At 44.2% G+C, this 20,979-nt stretch overlaps 1 protein-coding gene across 1 annotated transcript in view; it reads right to left on the reverse strand.

The window, feature by feature from the left end:
* Positions 1-20,979, reverse strand: part of COBL (cordon-bleu WH2 repeat protein) — a 299,738-nt gene that overhangs the window by 130,683 nt on the left and 148,076 nt on the right.

Here is a 20,979-nt window from a genome sequence, read left to right on the forward strand (position 1 = left end):
CCCGGACAAACCCCAGTTTCCTTTTGGACTCTATGGATTTACCTGTTCCAAATGTTTCATATAAATGAAATCAAACAACATATGATCTTTGTGTTTGGCTTCTTTCATTTAGCATAATGTTTCCAAGGTTTGCTCACAATGCAGCATGTATCAGTATTTCATTCCTTGTTAAGGCTGAATCTTTAGATGTATATACCACATTCTTATCCACTCACCTATTCATGAGCATTAGCGTTGTTTCTACTTTTTGGCTACTGTGGACAGAGCTGCTATAAGCATTTGTGTACTGTTTTACTTGTTTTTAATGTGTTTTGGGTTTTTTTTCCTTTTTTTTTTTTCTCTCTGAGACAGAATCTCGCTCTTGTCGCCCAGGCTGGAGTGCAGTGGTGTAATCTCAGCTCACTGCAACCTCGGCCTCCCAGGTTCAAGCGATTCTCCTGCCTCAGCCTCCTGAGTAGCTGGGATTACAGGCGCCCACCACTAAGCCCGACTAATTTTTTGTATATTTAGTAGAGACAGGGTTTTACCATGTTGGCCAGGCTGGTCTTGAACTCTTGACCTCAAGTGATCAGCCTGCCTCAGCCTCCCAAAGTGCTGGGATTACAGGTGTGAGCCACTGTGCCCAGCCTGTTTTTAATTCTTTTGGGTATATTCCTAGGAGTAGAACTGTGGCTCATAAGTTATTCCTTTTTTTTTTTTGAGATGGAGTGTCATTCTTGTTGCCCAGGCTGGAGTGCAGTGGTGCAAACTCAGCTCACTGTAACCTCTACCTCCTGGGTTCAAGCTTCTCCTGCCTCAGCCTCCTGAGCAGCCGGGATTACAGGCACCCGCCACCACGCCCGGCTAATTTTTGTACTTTTAGTAGAGATGGGGTTTCGCCATGTTGGCTGGTCTCGAACTCCTGACCTCAGGTGATCCATCCACCTCGGCCTCCCAAAGTGCTGGGATAACAGGACTGAGCCACTGCACCCGGCCTGTTATTCCCATGTTTAACTTATTGAGGAACAGCCAAAATGTTTTCCACAGTGGCTGTACCATTTTACTTTCTCATCAGCAATGAACAAGGGTTTCAGTTTATCCATGTCCTGACCAACATTTGTTTTCCTTTTGTTTGAACAGCCGTCTTTCGTGTGTGTGAAGCAGTGTCTCACTATGGTTTTGAACTGCACTTCCCCCACTACTAATGAGGTGGAGGCATCTTTCCGTGTGTTTGCTCCCATTAGGCATCTGTGTCTGGGAATCAAGATTGGGCCCCACTGCTCTTACCTTTGCTCCTGACTATCACAGCACACTGCCCAGGCTGGAGGTGGCTCACTTTTATTCTCTCTTTAGGAATAGTGCCTTAGAGCATCAGCCATCATATTACTGGTCCCAAGCCCCGTGATTTCATATGCACGGGTTTCACATGCAAGGTGCCAGCCTCTGTGAGCAGCATCTGTGCAAGAGCTGCAACGCCATCCTTCTGTGTTCTTCAAAAAGTGTATCGGAGAGGGAATAATCACGTTTTTCCAGGTGAAACTGAATGGCTTCTGTCTGTTTAAATCACTCACACATTTCGGTACTCTATTGTTAATTAACAAATAATTAATCAGCCCCTCCTTGGGCCTCCCCTGCCACCTCCTTTCAGAATTGATGCAAAGCATAACAGCTGGTCAAGTGCACATCCCCATGACTGCAGGGAAGGGCTGCCAGGCACACGCATCTCAAGGTCACCCATGAAGTTCACCTTCAAAGCAATCTGCAGTTTCCTTGAGGTTCTCCTGGTAATCTTGTCATTCAGCCCCAGTCCTTTCCTATTTTCTGGCATGACCTGTGGGACTCAGATTCTGTAGCTCTTCTGCCATGCCCCCCTCCGTTCTCCCATTAAGATATTATCTCTTGTTGGAAATAAAAAGAGGGGACAGAGGAAGGCGACTGCCGTGAAGCCGCTAGTGCAGGAATGCGGGGTGGGGAGGAGGGCAATAGCCCAGATTTCTGGGAAGCGGGGAGAGTTAGAAAGAAGGTCTGGTGAAGAGCTGTGCATTTTCTCATGTAAAGGCAGGTGGTGCAGAGCAGGAGTTGTGAGGGATACAGGGTATTCCCTCGCTTCTTTCCAACTCAAGGTGAGCAGGTCAGAGCAGTCAGGAGGAAAATCCAAAAGCTACAAAAGTTACCTAATAGGAGGGCTGTGGTCCACTGGGAAGTTGGAGAGCAGATACAGCTGCTGATCCCCTGGCAGCCCCAGGAGGGGTGTGACACTCTCAGCTCCCCACCTTGGGCATGGTGATGGGGAGCCAGCAGGAGGCTCCTCATTAACCGGCAGGAAGTGTTCTACAGACCAGGGTCCCTGCACAGGGACAGGAGAAGGCACTGCAGAGGGGAGGAGAATGGCTTGCCTCTCAGAGTCCAGTCAGAACCCTGCAGCCCTGGGGCAGTTGTGACCTCCAGGCTGTGTCAGTCCTGCACTTGCAGGTGGCTGGGTATGGCCTCCCCTCTCTAGAGAAGAGTTGGGAGCCAGCACGCTGAGAACCTGCCCATGGCCATCCACTAAGCCCTTCCTTGTCCTGGCTCACAAAAAGGTCCCTCAGCCTTACATGGGTCACATTTGTTAGAAACGCTTGTTCCTCGCTGCCATAAAGATATAGCACTTGAACATAAATTTAATTTCCTCAGCAAGGTCATTTTTACTTTCTGCAGAAAGGGTATACTCGCCAGCAGTTTTGCCATGAGAGGACACCAAACAAAGGAGACAGGGTCATTTATAACCTGATGCATCCACCTTACTGCTGTGTCCGGTTTCCATTGGCTGGAACAGGACCTCACATGCTGTATTTGTCCTGTTTGGCTAGCAACTTAGAACTTTTTAAAAGAGGCAAAGGCAGAGAACAAAGGAAGGAGCAAGTAACTTGTGGAATGCTGAGAAAGGTAAAAACACCTTCAAATAAGGAAGAGGAACAGGCTATGACCTAATGCCCACTTGGGTTAGTATAAGCATGCCAGGGCAAATACTTAGGCTAAATTGTGGGAGCTAAGAGCTAATAACATAAAGGACATTGATTTCTTTTTTCTTTCTTCTTTTTTTTTTTTTTTTGAGACAGAGTCTTGCTCTGTCACCCAGGCTGGAGTGCAGTGGCACGCTCTTGGCTCACTGCAAGCTCTGCCTCCTGGGTTTACACCATTCTCCTGCCTCAGCCTCCAGAGTAGCTAGGACTACAGGTACCTGCTGCCACACCCGGCTAAGTTTTTTGCATTTTTATTTTATTTTTAGTAGAGATGGGGTTTTACCATGTTAGCCAGGATGGTCTCGATCTCCTGACTTCGTAATCTACCCGCCTCGGCCTCTCAAAGTGCTGGGATCACAGGCGTGAGCCACCGTGCCCGGCCACATTGATTTCTTTATTATGGCTAGCAGATATTTAAGAATGTTAGCACAGGTCTTTGAATAAATTTTGCTTCTAAGAGAAGTTATGATTTATTCCTAATTAGACGGAGAGGAGAGTCTCTTTGAAGAGGAACCTCTATTTTACTGTTTACAGGGCAGGTGGGAGGCAGCCGGAGTGACGGGGGGTGGGCTACAAACGGAAGCAGACCCATTTCCCCTCATCTTCCCTCGCTTTGTCTTCTTCTCATAGCTCACGCTCCACCTCAGCTCCTGTTAGATTCTCTTTTGGTTGGTTTCTAAGGTACAACTCTACTGGCTTTTAAGCAAAACTATATGTGCTATTCAATGTCTCCCTCTCCCCAAGTTGCAGGTACCCCTCAATGGCCCACTGGGTGCTGTTGCCCTCCATCTTTTCTCTGACACAGCGGCTTCCAAGGCCTTGGCCCATGGATGCCGTCCATGCCGCTAAGGTCTTACCCTGGCCCCTCTCCTGTCTGGCTGCCCATAAATGCCCTTGACTTACTCCCAAATTTTCCTGACTTGCTGTGGCTCACTCCTGAATTTCCTTAGCTCCCTTTCCTGGGAATCCTGCCAACTGGAAATGCATATCCCTCCACGACCATGGTTCTCAGCGTTCTGGCCTCACCTGTCTGAGATCCACTCCCCTGAATACCCCTTGAGAGCCAGGTCAAGGTGTGGGAAGGGAGGTGGGGTGCTGCCAGGGGGGGTGTAGCAGAGGCAAGCCAGGGCTGGCCGTTCAGACACCCCCCGTGGAGAACCACTGCTCTAGGCATCCCCAACCCCCTTATCATTTATTCTGTGTGTGTGTAAACATGCATACACATATATAACTTCACCCCACCACAAAAAAACTCTTATCTTTGTAAACACTCAAGCCCACAATTCCAATTTTAATACAGGAACCACACCTCCCTATTTCTGGGTGGTGTGGTTTTCCAAATTCCTGAGACATCCTCTATGCTCTATGTCAAGGTTTGCTATAAACACCAAGCTTGCAGGGGCATTTATCTTCCCCATATGGCCCCACAGCTACACTGTTCTGCTGCTTGGCTTGATTTTGTCTCCGTTTCTGTGAGGCAATGTGAAGTGCAAGTGTCCGTCACTTCTCATGAACAGAGTCATCTCCTGATGATTGCCACAGGGCTAGAGACACCCATTTTCTGAATACCACAGGGGCACATCACTTCTCCTGAAAGGGCAGGAACTGGCATCCGTGGTGCCTTCCCCACCTGCGGTCAAAGACAGGTCTATCCAGGCTCCAGGCTTCCTCCCCAGTCACACTTTCTTCAAGGGTCATGTGTTCCTGAACCTATCTTCGCACTACAAGCAAGACACCATCCCCACTTTGTCTACAATTTTATCTCCCACTTTCTGAGCAACTTTTAAACTGGCTGGTACACTTGCAAAAATAAGCAAATAAACTGATTTTCTCATTGCTTTTAGAGTGTTTGGTGAACTTACTCTTAATGGATTCAACCCAATTCCAAATTTATTATTTCACTATTTGTCCCAGAATGTGTTTTTATTTTGTATTGTTTTTTGTTTTTGAGATGGAGTCTCACTGTGTCGCCCAGGCTGGAGTGCAGTGGTGCAACCTCAGCTCACTGCTACCTCCTCCTCCAAAGTTCAAGAGATTCTCCTGCCTCAGCCTCCGAGTAGCTGGGATTACAGGTGCCCACCTAATTAGTATATTTTTCATAGAGCCGCGGTTTCAGCATCTTTGTAAACCACATCTTTGCTGGCCAGGCTGGTCTCGAACTCCTGACCTCAGGTGATCTGCCTGCCTCAGCCTCCCAAAGTGCTGGGATTACAGGCGTGAGCCACTGCAGCCAGCCCAGAATGTCTAAAATAAGAATACAAAAGTGATCACTTCCTCTGGAACTTCTTATGTTTTCTTTACTTCCATTAAAACACTGGAAGTTGGCATTCTCCAGGGAGATACTTCCAGGCATGCATGCACATGCTCTCACACAGAAAACAAGGCATGTGTCGCTTCCACAGAAAACACTGCAGGGGGAAGGGAGAGGAGCCGAGCCCCTCTGAGCTGCAGAACGATGGGTACACCTTGGGCTCACTCATCAGCTAAGTGACCTGTGTATTCCAGAAGTGCCTTAGCAGAGTAGCCCAACCTTCCGGTCAACCACAGTCTCTGACAGGCCAGTGTCTACTGCTCTTACTCACAAGGCCTGCAGCCTAGACAGCTTCCTACATTTCTGATAGCGTTCATGATTGAACATAGGTGTTAGGAAAGGAAGAGAAGTCACTTGGCATACCTTTCATACTCATCCCACACCAAGGGAGACATCACTAGTCAACCCCAGCAACCTTCTCCATTCAGCGTTTCAGGAAGCTTCCCCAATACACAGAGCTGCCGTGCATCATCATCACTATTATTAAATGGCTATACTCATCTTCTTACATTTTGATTGTCCTCAACATAAATGTTAACATTTCTCTTGGTTTCCTGGAGAAACTGTGGAAGTCAGGCAATCCTCCAATCCTCCAGGAGAAAACAGAAACTATAACTGACCTTCTTTCAACCGAAACAATGAGACCAGGTTAACACAACTACTTGGCCACTTCCAGTAGATAATTCTGGTTGAGTTCATTGTCCAGATGAAGACCACCTATGGCTGCTCAAGGTTGGGCAGGGACCACAGGTTGCATAACTCAAAGGGAAGTGTCTGCTTCTGGCCAAGAGGTACTAGATCTTGGGGAGACTGCTCTATTTTTCTTAGCACAAAATTATAGCTGGGATGTCATGTTCTTACCCAGATATGGGCCCACGCTCCAACTCTTTTCAGATGCTCAATTGGTTCTTTCTGGTCACAGAGAGCCCCTTCTTCAGGAGCAAGAGTCACCTGCTCCCCTCCCCACCCCAACTCGGCACTGACGACTCCTCCCAATATTGACCTGACCTCTGACCATGGTCAGGGCAAGAAAATGAGTCAGTAAGCCCCCTGTGCTTGCATGAAGCAGACAAAAACACAGCTCTTTTCAGATGTCTTTCAAAGAGCCAATGAAAATCCTCGGCTCTTTCCCACACTATTGTAAAATCCTCTCTCAGTTCAGCTGCTGTACATAGGCAAACATTTCCAGCCTTAATGTACTGTTTTATGTTCAAGTCCTCTGGCCTTGCATCACAGGCAACGAAGATCTGTATAAATGCCGTGTGTCACCTCGGCTGCTATCCCACCTGGTTCTGCTTCATCTACAACCTGCGGCCTATAAGTATGTTGAGTTCCCGTGCCCTGGGATGCAGGTGACATCGCTCCTCTAGGCTCTCACAGATCAAGAGAAAATGCCCACTGGAGGAAATCTGTCCCCCACTCTGGCGTTGCACCTGCCCTTCCAGGGTCTCTCAATGAGATATCAACAAGCGACTGGTATGGCTAAGAATGTAAAAGAAGGTGAAAAACTAAAGGTTCTGGTTTTTTAAAAAAGAGATTTGAGCCTTGTTAACCATTCAGAGTATACCCTTCATGACCTGGTAGCTTCATAAAAGCATACAAAGAGAGGCAGAAAAATAAACATTTAGGATAATTACAGCTGGCCTGCAGCAAAGTCCAGTAAGCCCTGTAATTTCCTGGTCAAGAGGAAGCTCAGGCTTTAGGACAAACTGAAAAACAATCACACCAGCAGATGCTAAAAGGAGTATTTCCCAGCTTCCTTGGTTAGGACAGAGCTTTGAATCATTTCTTCAAGAGCAGAAAGGGACCTGTGTGCCTGGCGCAGGCTGGACACAGAGCCTCCTCCTGGGAGACCCCATGGACAAGCCAGGGTCGCCCACCAGCTGTTCACCAATGGTCAGCACACTCAGTGGCCTGTGGCCATTCCTTAACTCAGGCGTATTAGCAAAACATCTCTTTAATGATCTGATTTTGGCTTACTAGCCATTTCCTGCTCACAAATCCTATGATCTCAGGACAAACTCTGCTCTTACTCAAAAAGTCATACTTTGTGATGCACACATTCCATAACGATGCCTTGAAGGTTTAAGGACTATGGCATTACAGGAAAATGCCAAGATAGACTACTACTCCAAGACCAGAAAAGGAACACTCTGGCTAGGCACAAGGGACAGGCCCAAGACAAATAAGCAGAGGCGACAAGTGCTCCAGAGACAGCTGTTCAATTCTGATTTAAGGTAAGACAAAACAGGAAGAGGGGACCATTTAACTGTAAGTCAAATAAAAATCAATTACTTTGCAATACTAGGAAAGCTCTCACATCTGTAGCTTGTTTCTTAGCTACCCTGACTCCTACCCCAGTCAAATTTAGTTGGTACCATGATTCCCTGGGGGGTTCAGGAGGCCGACTTGCATTTTTATAGAAACCATCTCTGTCCAGCCCCTTCTGTTAGCACGTTTGCCAGACCTAAAGCAAGAGAAAAAAATGGCAATAAGCTATTAATTAATATTTTCAAGGTTTCCCAGGTATTCCTCTCCTTCAGTTAAATCCACTGCCGTGAGTTTTCCCTGTTGCTTCCTACAACCCTACTTACGTTTTCTGTTGCTAAGAGTTGGCAAAGGCAGAAAATTATTCCAAAACTAAAAGTGGTTTCATATACAAGTTAATTGACAATATAAACAGGCTGGAAAGCAGCATCTTTTCTCATCCTTGTTGTATGATTTGTCTGGTGCATTCAGGGCCATGTCGGGGCAGAGGCTGGCGATGATCTTGGGGACATTTCTGCTCCTCATGCCTGAATGGGAATGCTCCAGTGGTTCAGCCCAGGCATTCTCTAACTCAGATCTGCCATCCACAGTGGGGGTGGGGGGGGGCGCCCAGAGCAAGAATCCTCTGAAAGGGCAAGCAATGAACTGAACCAAACCACAATCCTTTGTTACGAAGATTTTCATTTTTACATATGGCTAAGAGCTACTTATCACTAGCCTACTATTGTATATTGTAAGGTTAAATTCATACATAGTTAGAATTTACTCTGGATTCTAATTTTGTCCTCTTCTGTGGGTCCCACCTGCCACGGGGGACTGTAAAGATCTTATCAAATGCGTGCCCACCCTGGTGAGAAGCTCATAGCATAAAGAAAGATGCTTTTTTATTAGCACATCACTGGCACCATACAAAAGTTGGTCTTAGGTTTAAAATGCTATGACTCACTCTTATTTCTCAATAATATAGTACTGTTAATTTTGCTTTATTGCTACCAATACTTATTACTGATAATTAAAGATATCTAGCTAATAATTAAGATGGTTAGCAAATAATTTTAAAATAACTAGAATAAAGTAAAAACAAGAAGTCATCCCTATTCCATACTAAAAAGCAACCATAAATGTAATCATTCCTAATGCACTTGTATATTAATGTTTCATTACTGAGAAGCTGCCTGCAAGTATGTGTTATTTAAATAACATTGCTGAAGATTTCATTGTGACTGCTGTCTGCTGTTAACAGCATGCTCCGTGACCTACAATCTCATAGATCGGCTTCTCTTCTCTTCTCTTCTCTTACACAGTAGATGGGCAATATGATTGCTGACAGCCAATGAACTCACATGACTTCTTTACATCCTTCCCTTCCCTGTCATCAAGGAAATGGGGACAAAAGACCACGGAAGCTGCTGTGGTAAGGAGGCCATGGGGTCTCTGGCCCTGCTTGGTGGGTAACATCAGGACAGCCAGCTGAGTAGCACCTCTACTCTCCCTTTCAGTGACTGCAATATCAGTGCTGTCACACGGCGGCCAGCTAATGTTTTTATTTCCCAGACTCCTTTGCAGCAATATACAGCCATGTCCTTAAGTTCTCGCCAATAAAATGGGAATGGATGGGAGGTGCACGTGACTTCCAGACTGGCCTGTAGAGACCTCACAGATGTGACCTTCCACAGCGTCCCCTCCAACTGAGAAGCAGATGGCTGTGATCGTCATAGAGGCCCGTGTTGCTGAAAGGTGAGTGCCTCCAACCTTGGCAGTTGCAACCTCCCAAGTCCCCTGAGAGTCACCAAGAGCCTCTGAATCCAAAGCTGCTGAATTCTGGGGATTTCCTTGTGAGAGCAGCTTAGCCCCACCTTACTAACATGTTGGCCACAGCCAAGGGAGTCAGAGTTCCATGCATATTCTCCACACATAGAAGGAAGCCAGAGGACAAACCATGAGGGCGGTTTTAAGCTACAGCCCTAAGGTTGGCTGCTGGACCTAATAAGAACAGGCACAGACCAATGTGCTATGAGCGCAAACTGAAGCAGAGAACATGGGCAGGGCACGGAGGGCCAAGGCACAAAGGGGCTTTGAGAGGTTTACAGGAAGGGTGCCACAGAACTGACATCACTCACAGTTCCAGGGGAGCGAATAGGATTCTAATGGAGGCAGCAAATCCTGATCTGGGGCATGACTGTACTTCAGTAAAACAATAGATGTCATTGTGTCCCAGCAAAGGCATTAAAATGAGGCTTCTCTTTCATCAACCTCTGTACGAATAACTCCTGGTACGATGTGGGCACCTCCCCTCCTCTCTGAGAATCCGTGGCTGGGCCATGGGTAACATTAGGGTCTGCGTCACTGGCACACATCCCAATCCCAACCTATAGATGTGGAGCCAGCAGGTAAGAGGAGAGGAATGGGCATGGGCATTTTTCACAAAACACTCGAGAAAATTCAGTATATCCTCTTCCATTTCCACTGGGGAAAATATCATTCAAAATCTCTGCATCAAAATTGAGAGTTCTGGGCAACTGGGTCATCTGCTTCAGCATTCACTAATCTTTTTCCTTTTTATGTGTGTAACTTTTGCTTACACTACTGGAGACTGTCTCTAACATGGGATATAAAGTATTAACAAACTAAAAAATACAAAAAACTAGCTGGGCGAGGTGGCAGGCGCCTGTAGTCCCAGCTACTTCGGAGGCTGAGGCAGGAGAATGGTGTGAACCCAGGAGGCGGAGCTTGCAGTGAGCTGAGATCCGGTCACTGCACTCCAGCCTGGGCGACAGAGTGAGACTCCGTCTCAAAAAAAAAAAAAAAAGTATTAACAAACTGCACCAGAGATCAATTCTCATCGGCTACACCTCTGACCAAGGCAGGCATGCGTTCAATGAACATATCTAAGTTCCTACTCTTGTTTCCAAGCACTGCACTAGTCGAACAATCAGAAATAATAGCAATAATAATAATAAATGGCTCTGTCCTCATAGAGCTTAAAGTCATTTTACCTGTTTGCTCCCAACTACCTCCAACATTTTAACAAAATTCAGCTACAAATGGTCATTGAGGTCAGAAGATAACCTCTGGAAGAAGGGGCAGAGATGATTTTGGACACAGCCAAACCAATTATCAATAGATGGCTGCAAAGACAGGGTCAGAAGCCACTCTTTGCCTGGGTCATAAAATATGCAATATTTAGGACACCATAGAGTTCTACTTGGTAACAGAAAGACTGTACAGTTCCAGCCGGGCGCAGTGGCTCACGCCTGTAATCCTAGCACTTTGGGAGGCTAAGGTGGGTGGATCACGAAGTCAGGGGTTTGAGACCAGCCTGAACAACATGGTGAAACCCTGTCTCTACTAAAAATACAAAAAAATTTAGCTGGGCCTGGTGGCACACGCCTACAATCCCAGCTACTTAGGAGGCTTGGGGCAGGAGAATTGCTTGAATCTGGGAGGTGGAGGTTGCAGTGAGCTGAGATCATGCCACTGCACTCCAGCCTAGGTGACAGAGTGAGACTCCATTTCAAAAAGAAAGAAAAGAAAAGAAAAGAAAAGAGAAAAGAAAAGAAAAAAGAAAAGAAGGAAAGGAAGGAAAGAACAGAAAGGAAGGAAAGAAAGAAAGACTGCACAGTTCCTATATACCCTTGGTTTCATTTCTACAGATTTCAACTCCCCTAACCATAAATGAAGGAACACGCAGAAGCTCCACACCTATGGAGTAGTGTGTGTTAAACAGAGTGGTATCCAAGTCAGTAAACCTTTAACTTAATGAAACCTAAACAGAGAAACGTTATCTGCTCAGGACTATGTAAGCCCTACTGTGTGAATTGCTTAGAACTGACCTGAAGTATCTACTCTAGGTCCCATTCTGACGGTTCTTATGGAAGGGAGCCTGCATCATCAGTAATGAAAATATCAACATTCACTTCTGCCGCTCTCCATGCAACCAAGCAAAACACAGAGAGATCAAGGAAATTCAAATGCAACTGGGAATCATAGTTTCTCTGTAAATCATTGTATTTTCAAAGAAATAAGCTTCACAAACACCTGTATTTATAATTTGCTTATACTTTTTGCTATAAAACTAGAAAATCATCCAGAATATAGGACAGAAATTCATTGTGCTAAAAGAAAACAAATATCAAAGACAATCCACTTAGGATATATCACTAAATGACTATTTTTGGAGTTCAACCAAAATACTCTGCACACACAGACACACACACACACACAATTTACAAGTCAAGAAGGCAAATTAATTCCTTACCCTTTTATTTTTCTTGTTTTTTTTCCCCTTTTTTATCTCCCCATGATGTCCAGACAGTAGTTATTCTTGTCCAAGTTTATCAAATTATCTCAGTTTGAAGCTCAGGGCCAATACTTCTGAAATGTCCCTTTCTGAAAGCTCACCTGAGTGTCTCCTCTGAAGGAGACATCAGGTTCCCCAGGAATCACCCAGCAGGAAGCATCACCCAGAATTATTCAGCTTTATTAGAGGTTGTCATTCGAAGGATTTACACTCACCATATAATTATAGATCCAGAATATATCATCTGGGATGGCAAATATTCTTAGCCAAGCGAATAAAAGAATTCTCTGATCTTTCTCACCCCAGATGAAGGGTCAAATATTGAGAAATAGCTAGTCATTTGTTCAGTCTATTTTTAAACACACGTTTCCAATGTACAGTCAATAAAAAAAAAAACCATCCTTCCCACACACATGCACACACACACACATAGACATACACAACGAACTGTAGTTAAGGGTGCACCTTCAAATCACTAAATGGAACTGCTGAAGAATGGGAACTTTCATTTCTTAACCCTTCTCCTCCCTCTCCCCCTTAAACTACTCTGTACTTAACATAGAAACACAGGTGCCCCTAAGCTGGATTCCCCTCTCAGAGAGGGAGCCACGCAGCAGCATCGGCAGCTTAGCTGAGGCTTTGCCTTCTCTGTACAGACCTTCCTTCACCCTTCTCACAAGGAGAGCCGAGCCCTCTGACTCTAGCTCCTCATCAGGGCCTCAGGCTTGGTTCTCCTATTGCCTCATCTGCCCCCATACCTTGAATCAGGGTTTTAACAAGGCCTGGGCTGGCCAGACACTGTGGCTCACACCTGTAATCCCAGCACTTTGGGAGGTCAAGGCAGGCAGATCACTTAAGGTCAGGAGTTCAAAACCAGTCTGGCCAACATGGTGAAATCCCGTCTCTACTAAAAATACAAAAAAATTAGCTGGGCGTGGTGGTGCGGGCCGTAATCCCAGCTACCTGGGAGCTGAGGCAGGAGAACTGCTTGAACCCAGGAGGCAGAGCTTGCAGTAAGCCAAGATTGCGCCACTGCACTCCAGCCTGGGCAACACAGCAAGACTCCGCCTCAAAAAAAATAAACAAGGCCCCCGGCAATGCCAGAGCATTTGGAGTCTGAGTAGCACTGGCAAGGGGTTCCTTGGTGTCTTCTGAGGGCAGGGGCTTGGCCTGGCTCCTCTGTGTGTCCCCAGTGCCCCCTGGTCTGCTGTGTCTCCTATGGGACAGACTCAGAGTGTGCCCAGGGCAAGTGGTTGGGAAGGCGAGTGTCTATGTGGGGAGGGATTTTAGAGGAGGCACTCTGCTCTCTTCTCCCTTTTCTTTTCTCCTTCTTTCTTTCCTTATTTTTTCCCCTCAACATTCATTGTTCTTATTCTCTAAGTCAAAATTCAGACTTTGGAAAATAAATAATCACTTCACGAAGTCTATTTATCATACAACATGGTGACTATAATTAATAAGAATGTATTACATACTTGAAAATTACTAAAACAGTAGACTTCAAATGTTGTCACCACAAGAATATAAGTATGTGAGGTCGTGGATATGGTAATTAGTTTGATTTAGCTGTTGCACAATGCCTTGATATATAATTTTTATTTGTCAATTGAAATAAACAAAATATAGACAATCATCAAACACAGTGTTAAAACATACAAAATATGCTCTGCATTGTTTATGGACAGACACCCTTTCACTATATTTCTAAAAATATAACACTTTTAAAAGGGTTGCTGCCCCTGGGGAAGGAAGAAAGAACCAGTTGTGTTAGGGAGGCAGTGTCACTGTGTCTGCTGTGTTTCTTAGTTGTTAACAAAAAGACAATGCAGCAAATGTAGCTAAACACACATTAACATTTGTTAATGGTGGATGATTGGTATGGGACTGTTTATTTTATTTATTATTTATTCTATTTATTTTGCTATTTCTATTTGTTTTTCTATTTCTGTTTATTCTATTTATTTTACTCTGTAATCTATGAATTGGTACTATGCAAAATTTCAAAAAGGAGAAGAGACCATCAAGGTGCAGTTTATGTTGAAAGAATGGACCCAAACCCATGGGATGGCGGAAGGGCAGGGTGGGGGAGGAGGTGCAGCCCAGCAGCCTCCTCACTCACACGCGTCCACAGTCTGTAATCATCGCTCAACAGGAAGAAAACGGAAGGACTACTGGTCCGCATGGGTCATATTTAAGATGTAGAAATCAAGAAAATGTGACAACCCTGGTAGAGGAAGCAACGGTGGCGCTAGCTGAGGAGACAATAAGGGAGCAGTGGGGATTTAAGGAGATCCCAGTTTCCAGGGTGGAGGACGCATCCCTGGGGGGCCCAGACCCTGGGGCAGGTGTCACTGTGAACAGAGCAGGGCGGGAGGCTGGGAAAGTGTCCGCCCCTGCCCTTTCCCAGGGAGGAGCTGGAAAAGAAAGCTGGCAAAAGTCGGGGAGGAAACACTCATTTCCAATGAAATGAAATCTGTAACATCAGATAAAAACAGAAGATGAGTGTGATGCTGGGACAAGCACATTGGCCTGTGCGCCCCCTGCCCTCTCAAGCCAGGGGTGTCCATGGGGCGGGGTACAGGGAAGGCGAGGCATGGGATGGGAGACAGGGATGGCGCGGGGGGACAGGGAAGGCACAGGGCCGGGGACAGGGAAGGAGCAGCGCGCGGTGGGGGTGCAGGGATTGTGCGGGCAGGAAGGCGAGCTGAGAAAGAGCGGCCCCAAGGGCCGACCCCGCGAATTGCCAGTGTGCGGGACGCCCCGTCTATAGTCGACTTCCTTTTTTTAAGAATCTGGATCAAGACACAAGAAGAGCTGGCCAGGAGCTTGGAGCAGGGCAGCGCAGGCGGCATTGCGGGCTCTCTGCAGCCCCGAGCCCCGCACCTGGCCCACCTGGCGGCCACGCTCTCTGGCTGCCCCCTGAAACCGAAGGCGCAAAGCAAGGAGATGGGGAGGAGGCTTTGGAGACCACAGGTGCTGGGAAGTGGAGCGCCAGGAGGTCTGGGCCAGGTGACAAGGGCAGGTTGTGCAAAGTGGTGAGATTCTGGATGTATCCTGAAGGCGGCAGATGCTATGAGGGTTGCACTGGAGGTGGAGTGGGAGAGCAAAGGGGGCAGAGATCGTGTCATTGCACTCCAGCCTCGCAATGAGCGAAACTCAGAGTGGGAGAGCAAAGGAGGTGGAGTGAAAGAGCAAAGGGGGCTCCCCAAGGTTCTGGCCTAAGAAACTGTGATGGCGGATGTGTCATCTCCTAGACAGGACAGGATACCGAGGGACAGATGCTTCTCACCTTCTCTGGTCTCTGAAGCAACTTAAATCCATGTGCAGGCAAGTGAGATTCTAGTTTTATACTTGTCTGACAAAGAGCAGGGGAAGGCCAGAAAGGAAACATAGACAGTGGAAATAATAGTCATGTTTTAGGGGAACATAAGGAAAATCAGTATTTGAAAGGGACATTTTCTACCTCAGTATCCTTACAACATCACATTTTCAGCCAAGTGGTGAAAAATCTACATTTCTTTTTTTCCCTCTGAGAACTGGTACTGGCATTAGGCCCTGTTATCAACTCTTCAGGATCTATTTGTATACTACTCCCATTGTAAGAACCGAATGCTCTGGGGAAAAAAAAAAAATCATCAAAGCTTTAAAACCAAAACCCTCCTCTGATAGTTTCCAGGTTTGCATTAGAGATAATATGATAAGAATATTTTTTAAACTATTTTTTTGTTGTTGTTTTTGTTTTGAGACACTTAGCTCATTGCCCAGGCTGGAGTGCAATGGCATGATCTTGGCTCACGGCAACCTCTGCCTCTCGAGTTCAAGTGATTCTCCTGCCTCAGTCTCCTAAGTAGCTGGGATTACAGGCACGCGACACCATGCCTAGCTAATTTTGTATTTTTAGTAGAGATGGGGTTTTGCCATGTTGGTCAGGCTGGTCTCAAACTCCTGACCTCAGGTGATCCACCCACCTTGGCCTCCCAAAGTGCTGGGATTACAGGCATGAGCCACCACGTCTGGCCTATTTTTAATGGTCAAATAGGTACGTAAAGAACCTTAGAATGATTTTTCTAGATTACATATTAAGGTCTATTTACTTTCCAATAGTTGATAGGCATTTTATATATACAAGGCTCTGAATCAGAAATGGAGAGTTGAGTGGCCACAATAACGTACTGTTATTTGTTGTTGATGACACAGTCATCGAGGGAAACAATGCAGTAATGCCATAAAGTTGTCATATCCTTTGATTCACTAATACCTTTGCAGGTCTCTTTCATAAAGAAAACCTCTAAATGAAAAAAGGCTTTTGGGATAAAGGTGACTTTCACATTATTTATACCACAATAAAAGAAGCAATGAGCAGCAGGGCTGAGCCAACCTTCATCGAGTGCTAGCTGTGAGCTCCTTCCTGTGCTTGGCACTCATTCAATCTCATTTACTCCTCATTAGAATGCTAGGTGCTGATGACTATGAGCTCACTGTACACACAGGAAGACAAGACTCTAAGAGGTCACAGAACTGTATATGATTAAGTCAGAATCCAAATTCAAGCAAACAAAAACAAAAGCCATGCTTTTCCCTTTACACAGAAGATCATACAGCCTTTAAAAGAACTATGCAGATACTGAGAAAGGCTCAGGAGAACATGCAACAAGAAACTCTGTTAGACTTGTAGGCACCGGAGATGATTCTCCTACTCCACTCTTAAAACCCACCATATGCAATTTATTTTATTTTGAATATAAAGTTGTTTTTTGTTGTTGTTGTTGTTTTTTGAGATGGAGTCTCGCTCTGTCACCCAGGCTGGAGTGCAGTCGCACGATCTAGGCTCACTGCAACTTCTGCCTTATAAAGCATTTTCTAAAGGTACAAGCTAAATTTAAAAAATATCTCTACACAACTGATGTATAACAAAAATTAGTTCTACCTCATAAGCATGTGGCTCAGCCCTCCGAACACATTTTCCTGTTCTCAATTGGTGAACACTCCAAAAACAGAACAGATTTGAGCTTTTCCAGGCCCAGAAAAGCTTGCGTGGTGATTTGCAGTGTGACAACACTGCCACCCTGTGGCAGCACAGCTTCACACACGCTTCAAGCCACGTTTGCAAGTGCTCTGTAATCCCCCTGGAGACCCGGATCAGCTGGGTGGAAATGCAGGCTCTCTGTAAGGACAGGACTCAGGGCAGCTGAAATTATGAAGTTTTCTTTACAACGCAGCTTACTAACTTTTTCTGAAAATCTTATTTTACTGGTGGGCTTCCCTGTAAATGCCTGTCCCCAATACTGCGGAGGCTTCCATCAGAACCAATACCACTCAACACGAATTCTGGGAACTTTTTAAGGGCTTTTGCTATGGAAATCACTTCAAATGCAGGCTCCTTCCATCTGTGAAGCACTATAATGACACACTATTTCTGTCGCTGCCTGAACAGGGCAAATGGGCAAAATGTCTCCAGACAGGTTTATTTTGTTGTTTGCTTGTTTGTTTTCTAAGGCAGTGATTTTTAAAACTCTTTTTACTAGAAGAACTTTAACTTTATGATATCAAGAAATGCAGAGATATCTGATGAAGCACGTAGTAATACCTTTAGATTGGTCAAATTTATAGAATTTGGATTTTTAAAAAAACCAAGAAACCAAGAAGCAGGGCCCATAAAAGGCCAGTTACTTTCAAAAGTTCATTCTTCACAGAAAGGCCTGCTATGACTGGTCTGTTATCCTGGTGAATAACAGAACCAGGATTAGAACCCACATCACTTTACTCCTACATCAGAACATTGGCACTTTATCAGACTGATATAATAATTTCCTTTGCATTTTTGTGTGCTGAATTACAAATTAACTCAGGTACCTGGTCTCACTTGTGAGGACAGTTTATCACTGCTGTTTGCATGACTTAGGAAGCAGACCCGAGAGCTAACTCACACCTTATCATTAATCAGCATCCACGACCAGCTATGTGACCTCCCTGCGTCTTGGGGTCCAGATGTGTGCGATGACGTTAACTGCAGTGTAATCTGTTCCATGCTTTCACAGTTACACAGGCTGAGTTTGAGGAAAACCAACACTGACCATGTGCCCACTAAGCCAGAGTCCCCTGCAGGTGTCCAGTGCAGCCCAGTTTACAGCCTGAGGCACACGTTCTTTCACAGATACAGAAAGGAGTGTTTTCTGGAAAATGTAAAATTCTAGGAAAACCACTTAAAGTTAGTTGAAAGATGAGAATATTTACTATGATTCAAGCACCCTTTGATTAAGACAGGAAAGATAGATCTTGGAACAGAGTAAACTTCAGTTTCTAAGATATTCACTAACTTTTCCAGAGAAGATCAAATTTCTTTGACCATCAACATTAGGATTTTTTTTAATGCAAATCTATTATCATAGAGTCTTCAAGTTATAGACATAACAAACCACTTATATTTTCTCAAGAAAAAATAATACATAATAGTATCTGCAAACTTTCTGGAGGGCTCCGGTCAGGTTTACTCACCATTTCAGAACATTTCCTATCAGTGTCGGATGAGCTATATAATTTCTAATCGCTACAATGAACCTACAAAGTGGATACTGTTTAACAGATGAGGAAAGTGAAGATAGGTTCTGCATGCTGGGCCAGAAGTGAAAGCTCGGCTTTAACACCCCAATGACGTAGGCTTGCCTTCAGCCTCCAGCAGGCTAGAGATTGACTATTACATGGAGTTGAAGCAGTTACCCTGTTTGCACAAAGACATAGAAACAGCCAGCAGGGGGAGCACCAATAAAGCCAATACTAATTGCAATTTTTTTTTTTGTAAAGCAAGAAGTGCTAAGCTAAGTGCTAAGCTAAGGAAGGAAGGAATTCACAAGGAGATGGATCAGTGTTACATTTTATCACCGGATATACACAAAAGGAGGGCCTCTCACAGTCCAGACAGTGAACTAAGGGAAGGAAGAGCTGCAAAATCCCTTAAAATAGAGGACATTCAAAGCAGCGAAAGGATGATGTGACTCATGCGTCCCTTTGATCCTCTCTTCTGGTAAGATTAAGCAAGCACTGGCATCAAAACATGCAGAGTAGGATCAATGGCTTGGAAGAAATAGGTAAAAACAACAGCCGAGCGCTCTTAAGAAATACTGCATCACTAACATCCTTAATTGAAGAGAGCATCATAGCCAACATAAATAAGTAGATATCAATAAATCTGATCAACCAATTCACCTCTGGCATTTGGACATTTTCTGTGTCTATGTAAGGAAAATCAAATGAGCCCACATAACTAAGCTCAGTGCCTAGAACAGACAGGACTGAAGCAGCAGGCATGGTCATCACTGGTAGCCATTATTATTTTAAGTGCTGTACTGTCTGTCCTAGGGCTTGAAATCCAGTATATTCTTATTTATGAGTTAATATTAATCTATCATATTGAAGCCTTATTACTTTGATTCATAGGAAAACTCACCCTTGATTTTTAAAAAAGGAAAAAATATATCCCAGAAAACACCTCGTATCAATAACAAATTTCTTCCTTCTTTCACAGATTCATAGTATTCAATCACGTAGATATACCACATCTTCATGTACCATAGCTTCATCTACCAATCCCTTCGTGATGGGCACAAGCATTGCTTTCATCTCCTATTATTACAAATAATGCCACAATAAACAGCCTTACACAAGAATCATTTTAGATTTTTGCCAGTGAGTCTTCAGGGTAGATTTCTAAAAGTAGGATTTCTGTGTCAAAAACTAAATGTATGTATAACTTGGCTAGATACTGCCAAATTCACCACCATAAAGCTGGCACTTTGCATTTTGCTCAGTAATGCATTTAAGGGCCCCATAGTTTAGTGAAAAAGGTGTAGTAACAAACTTTTGGGCTTTTGCCAAGCTCATACAGTGTTCACTGTAGTTCATTTATATTTCTCATTTTGAGTAAGAGTTTTATTTCTTTTCTTTATTTATTTTCATTTTCTCTTTTTTGTCATTCAAGAGGGTTTTCTGTTTGTTTTCCCTAAAATCAAATTTATTAATATTTTCTCTGAGGTCAAATTTATCAATGTATTGAAAGGGATAATAAGAGAACATCTTAAACCTAGAGAAAGTTATCAATATCCAAAGAAGGTTATAGAACACCAAGTAGATTTAACCCAAATACTACCCCAAGGCGTAAAAATTTACTAATGAAACTCCCGAAAGTCAAGGATAAAGAAAGGATCCTAAAAGCAGGAAGAGAAAAGGAACAAATAGTATACAATGAAGCTCCAACATGTCTGGCAGCAGACATTCCAATGGAAAACCTTACAGGCCAGGAGAGAGTGACATAACATATTTAAAGTGCTGATTGAAAAACATACTTTTACCTGAGAATAGTATATTCAGCAGAAATATCCTTCAGATGTAAAGGAGAAATAAAGACTTCCCTCAAACAAAAGCTGGGGAATTTCTTAAATCTGACCTACAAGAAATGCTAAAGGGAATACTTTAATCAGAAAAAAACGACACTAATGAGTAATAAGTAATTACTTGAAGGTACAAAACTCACGGGTAATAGTAAGAACACAGAATATGATAACACTGTACCTGTGGTGTATAAACTACTCTTATCCTAAGTAGAAAGACTAAACAATGAATCAATAAAAATGATAACTACAGCAACTTTTAAAGACATAGACAGTACAATAAGATATAAATAGAAACAACAAAAAGTTAAAAAGTGGGGAGATGAAGTTAAAGCATAATTTTCATTCATTTTCTTTTTGCTTATTTATTTGTTTATGCAGCGTTCAGCTCTAAAATAGTATTTACAAGCCTCATGGTAACTTCCGACCAAATAACATACAATGGTTACACAAAAATAAAATGGAAGAAACTGAATCATACCACCAGAGAAAAACACCTTCACTAAAGGAAGACAGGAAGGAAGAAAGCAAGAGAGGGAGGGAGGGAGGGAGGAGGGGGAAGAAGGAGAAAACTGGTAACAAAATAATAGGATTGAGTCCTTACTTATCAATAACATTGAATGTAAATATACTAAACTCTCAAAAAAACATAGACTGCCTGAATGAACGAAAAAACAAGACCCACTGATCTGTTGCCTACAAGAAACACACTTCACTTATAAAAATACATCTCAA

The sequence above is a fragment of the Papio anubis genome, chromosome 4 (genome assembly GCF_008728515.1).
Source record: "Papio anubis isolate 15944 chromosome 4, Panubis1.0, whole genome shotgun sequence".
Lineage (NCBI taxonomy): Eukaryota > Metazoa > Chordata > Mammalia > Primates > Cercopithecidae > Papio > Papio anubis.